This window comes from Amblyomma americanum, chromosome 1 (genome assembly GCF_052857255.1).
Source record: "Amblyomma americanum isolate KBUSLIRL-KWMA chromosome 1, ASM5285725v1, whole genome shotgun sequence".
Lineage (NCBI taxonomy): Eukaryota > Metazoa > Arthropoda > Arachnida > Ixodida > Ixodidae > Amblyomma > Amblyomma americanum.
This window is the reverse complement of record NC_135497.1, coordinates 358,859,247-358,865,246: the sequence shown is the minus strand read 5'-3', so window position 1 is coordinate 358,865,246 and position 6,000 is coordinate 358,859,247.

Genomic DNA, 6,000 nt, shown 5'->3' with positions numbered 1-6,000 from the left:
TTGAAGACAGTGCAGCGAACTATGGAAAGAAAAATAATGGTTGTAACGTTAAGTTATGAGGCCACTTTTAAGCCGCAATATTTTTGAAGAAAATTCAAATTTTCGAATTATGTCTCAACAAAGTACCGATGCATTCCTGAATGAGCTGCAAAAAAAATATTCTTTCTATTTAACTTGGTTACAAAGATATAGCCAAACTTGTAACTCCCCTGTGAATCTCGCGAAACTGAAACTAAAAGTGCTAAGTAAATACCTCCTTTTCGTATTAAAAATCATTTTTCTTCTTCATTTTTCAGTTCAGACTTGCACAATTTTTTCTATCTATGTGTATTTGTTTTGTATTTAATAACAGAAACGCCGCAACACAAACGACGCAACATGTTTGGAACACATTGGACGGATATGTAAGGATATCAACACTGAAGTTTGGTTTTGTAATGGCATATGTCATTTCAACAATGGTAACAGAGGTACGCTAGACGCTTTGAGTACAATGGGTTCAAACCTTGTCCGCACGCACAGGAAGCCTTCCTAATAGGCGACCAACAACGAGCCTGAAAATCTTCCTTCCGTTTTCCTGATGCCGCAAAAAAATCACAAGTAAAAAAAGTGAGCTTCGACACGAACAAAATAAAGGAAAAGCAAGACTAATGAACAGCTGAGCAACAAATGTGGTGGATTTTAACCACCAAGGAAATTGGTTTATGGCACTATTTTTAATTATTCCTAATCTGTCTCGTTTTCTCGAAACACGCTTGTGTTTTGCTATACCTTCTTACGTGAGCTATCCTAGTTTCATCCCTGGGCAAAATTTTTTATTGAAACTTTGTACTCTTATTTCTTATATGTCTAACGGGGCAACGAACCGCAATGAGTAAAATCGCGCAATTAGTTTTCTTACTGTTGCATTTTTCCTCAAAAGATGCCTACACGAAAACCATTTTTTTTGTCATTCCACTATTACACAATAGCAATTGATAGTATCATAACTATTTTAGTACATTGCACAGCTATTGTCTTTGTGTGTATAACAGCAAAATCAGCTTCACTCTCGATGGACTACGTTAGTTATAACTGCTGGCGGCTGGGGTATATTTCTAAGTAAAATATAGATTTTTTCATTTGTTTTAACAATTTGACTTGGATAAAACAACGTCCTTCTTAAGACAGACCACTATTTTCTGTTTTCTATCTAGAGTTAGTCTCCCGGAAAATGGCCTCATAGGTTAAGAGACAGGAAAAGAGCACTGTGGACCAAGTAACAAGTGCATGTTAACATTGTCTTGGTCGAAACCAAGAAGAAGATATGGGCATGGACAGGTCATGTAATGCGAAGATCGCTGAGGGTAACGGACGGCATTCCAAAAGGAGGCAAGCGTAGCAGGGGACGGCAGACTTATGAGGGCAAATGAGATTAGGACTCGTTTGCGGGGATAAGGTGCCCGCAATGGACGCAGTAAGGATGATGATGATGCTGATGATGATGATGATGATGGTTAACAGGCAGGCATGACGGTGTGATCTAAAAACGTAGTCGAATGATGGGAACGGAAAGTGCGTGTCTGTTCTCTTCACATCTTGGCTGAGTTTTCTGTGTCTTACTTGCATTGCAGAAAGACTGTCGATTCCTGCAGAGATTCGCGAAGAAGTGCGACATATTTACTTCTGGAAAAAAGAGTAAGCTTCAGAAAGTCTTGCGGCTTTCTTAATCTCTTGGCTCACAGTATGTGGGCTGCCCTGTTTATTTACAAGAAAATTAAGTCGATTTTATTGTCTTTGCTTTCCCTGTTTGTGGAGTAATTTCATTGTTTAAGACACCACGAGCACCACGTAATGCCGATCACTCGCGTTAATAAGAACGAAGGTAGAATTTGTAGTGTCATGTCACGCCAAGTTTTTATACATATTAAGGGAGCCAACAGGCAACAGGCTTCGAAACCAAGTAAAGCAGACATTAATTATCTTTTTTTTATTTCTGGTGTTGAAATTAGAAGTGTAATCACTTTATTACCGAAAAGTAATTAATAAGAAAATAGATGAAAAAAAAACCTCGTTGTGCCAGTTTTTATGGAGGAAAAACGCTAAGGCGCCCGTGTGCTGTGCGATGTCAGTGCACGTTAAAGATCCCCAGGTGGTCGAAATTATTCCGGAGCCCTCCACTACGGCATCTCTTCTTCCTTTCTTCTTTCACTCCCTCCTTTATCATTTCCCTTAAGACGCGGTTCAGGTGTCCAACGATATATAGGACAGATACTGCGCCATTTCCTTTTCCCAAAAACCAATTATAATTTTATTGTGCCAGTGAGATTCCGACCCACGGCTTACGTATATCGTGTACGGTGTTCTATAGCGGCAGCTGTCCAATCTTCCGCTTTCGGGGTATTTGCTGCGTGTAATCTAATATTAAGAGTGCTCATCAGCGCTGCCTTTGTCTATAGCGCCGCATATAGAATGTCCTGTATTACCGCGAGTGTCACATGGAACGTGATCGAATGGTGAGGGCGGAAGCTGTGTGAGAACCCTCCTGTGCTGCCTATGACATCGACTGTCAGAACCGAGACCCTCGTTAAACTAATGACACGGTGTAAGAATATGTTTAGGTGCTGACACTCCGCCCGACGGCGCGACCAGATCTTATTCGCCGCGGCTCCTTGTGCTTCTCTTAAATGCGAACAGATGGCGTCACGCGATGCAGGCTTGTCAGGTCGCCGAGCTGCGGCGGCTGTACTGCAAATATGGAGGGAGCAGTTGCGCAGCGTGCGCTTGTTTAAGTGCGGCAAAGCACAGAATGATTGAAACTGATACCCACACGAAGTCGTTTTACGCTACTTCGTGTTATAATTGCTGGAACTTGATGAATGAGCGGAACAGCAGCGAGGACGCGGCACTGTGGTCATTAGGAACTCGTTATTGAAATGCATTTATTGCAAGGTTTTTCTTTCATCCGCAAGACTGTGAATGAACGAAAACTGTACCGTCTCTTAAAGATAAACGGTGGGGTTCAACGCGCACGTTGCCACATTTGGGCCAAAGAATCTACGCATACGTTCAAACACTGCCATTGTTTGCGCACTGTAATCAGCCGACGCTATGACGATATGAGGCGTGCCGTGCCGTGATGTGCACATAAATCTGAAGGGCGTTTCCGCATATCGCCTGCGTCACAAATACTACCTCTAAAGCCCTGAATCGGCCCCGCGCTCTCCTGCTCGGCCGCAGATATCCTCCGCTGCTTTACGCGCGAGCGAAAGGAAAGCAAGAGTGCGATTCGTGAGTGGCGACGTTTGCAACGTTTTAATAGCTGGTGCACTGCAATTTTACCTAAGCGACGTAAAGATGATTTGCGAAAATGCCCCTAGCCTTCCTCCCGCCTAGCTCATATTTTACGCCGAGACCGACGGTATGCGAACAAATAAAACGCCGAAGAATTGCAGCGGGCCTGCTAACGTGACTACGTTAAATAAAGTTGCGAACCGGAGTTGGGTGAAACCAACGACATATTGTTCCCGTCGAGTGGCACTCTTGAGAGTATATATTTTTTAATTCCGCTTAATTAGTTAATTAGGCAAGATTAATTATACAAGATATCTAAAATTCAGTTTAGGGTCAGGTGCATGCCGTAAAGTTTTAGAGGGGGTTAGAAAGAACTGATCCAGTTTTTTGCAGCAACCTGCCTCCTATACGGGATCCTTTTTGCCCGGCAGTTAAAGAAACCCCGCGAAATATTAAAACAAACTACGGGACTGCGCTCATGCGCTGCCATATTCTAGGGCTCCCAATCGTCTTTTGAACAAACGAAATGTACGCGCAAACCCTGCTGAAGTTAGCGGCTGCCGCTCAGTTCGACAGGCTTAAAAATTATAGAAATAAAATAAACACGAAGGCTACCTTGAAATACACGACTTCACTGCTTTCCCTTCCATTTTTTTTTTTTAAATCTGTGCGGTGGCAATAAAACCAAGTCTGAAATGGCTGTCGATGGCCTGCCTATCACTTATCGCAGATCGCGGGGTGCGCTTTCCATGCTCACGTAGAACGTGCACTTTCAGGACTGCTCAGAGAGCGGCGTCGGCCTCTGACAGCGAGCGTGCACGCTTCGTTCATTCAGAACGCGCTTGGGAACGCTACAATCCCTAGCGCACTCACTTTTTTTTTCTCGTATTTAGCGGGCTTTCCTTAATTGCTTGAAAAAAGGACCACGTCGTAGATGCTTTGATATAAAAAACTGAATCGCTTGTTTCGTAACCCTCTCTATAATTTAATGAAACGCACGTGACTCTTAAGTGAATAAAATTTTGCATAATTATTTTACCTATTGAGCTAAGTAAGATTTAAATTATTTTAAATTAATTTAAATATACTCTGAGCAGCGCCACACGGCGGGAAACAATATGCCGTTGGTCTCACCCAGCTGCGATGCGCCATTTTTTTTATTCTTGTTTCAAGTTACGTGAAACACCCAGTATATGTATGTTTGTGCATGTGCGTGTGTGCGTGCCGGCGTGTGTTTAGTAAACTATTTATAAAGCGGGTGGGCGTAAGCTGGACCATTCTGCTTAAACTAATTCGTTTAATGCTGTGCTCGGCGGGTCTTTTTCAGGCGGTACCAGCTTATACATAAGGAACTTCTTCTCACCGTAATCACGACTTGTGTCCTGGCGTCTATTATGAACCTGACAAGCAACAGGGGCAACCTGGAGCTTTTGCTCTCCTTCAGGAGGTATGTTCTCGCGCAGGTGGAGTTCAGCAAGTGCGTGCCCTGCGGAGCATCCTTTGAAAGATTATCATTTAACTCAGATAAACCTGCGAAGCGTTCTACTCAAATGCGAATGGTACCCTTGTGAATTCAATTGAGGGCCACATTTCCATGAATTATCGGTTTTTGAGATATGGCTTCGATGACGCCATACCGGACGCACAAAACACAAACATTTACGATGAGCTCTTTCTTTCAGCTTCCTTTTACGCGACGTTGTCGCAGACGACGTTATGGATAGAAGGGCAGGTCCGGTGGAAGCTTTGAACCATTTTTCAAGGCGAGCTTCCGGTTGTTACAGGTGGAGGGATGGCAGCCCTTTTTGCCCTTCCTTTCCGGTGCACGGATCAAGTGGTATCAAGCGTTGCACAGAGCCTTGCGTTAACGTGTTGTACCATTTGTGATGCAGATTGCTGCTGGAGTGTAGTGTAGGCTCCGACGCCTCTGCAACTACTGCACACGTTGCCACTTGCCGAACACTGCTGCATTCTGACCGCTGGTCGCGATACTCAGCCAGAACACTAAGGCATCATGCGTGGCTGCAAAACACCTTTGTCACGACGCAGCTGGCGTACGTCGTGGCAAGGCGTGAGGAGGGTCGCCGAGGGGGGAGCAGGGGAACGCGCTGGCAAAAGGGAGAGGCTCTCATGGCGGCGTCGCGCGCGAGTTTCGGGAGCCTCGGCCTAAGCGAGGAGGAATGGCCTGATCAGACGCATGTGTCGTCGTAAAGGGTTTGTCTCCCCTCGTTGTGGCATGTTTCTAGTTAGCCACGGCAGCTTGCTCGATGGGCCAGCGCCGGAAGCGAGCGGGCATCCGGGCACCCTAGGCCAGAGCGGCTAACAGGACGCATGTGTCGTAAATGGTTCCCGCCCCCCCCCCCCCCCCCCTCGTTGTGGCGTTTTTCTAGTTAGCCACGGTAGCTTGCAGCGAGCCGTGTGTTCGATATTTGGTGCTTTTCTTTTTCGTTGAAAGGCGTGTGTTTTATATTGTGTGCTTTTCTTTTGTGTTTTGATATGTTGCGTCCGAAATGTGGCAGGAAAGTCACCTATTGGCTGAGGGTGTAGTTTTGGCGGGAGGACTAGGAGATGGGTGCGCGCTAAGGAGAGCGCGGAAGGTTGGCTAGTGGCAGCCGGACAGATCGGTCGTGTGCGGCCGGTGGTGGTCCCGGTCGCGGAGTTGGAGAAGCGAGTTCCTTGAGCGGCGGCCGGGCGGGTTGGCCGTGTGGTAGCCGACGGTGGTCCGGA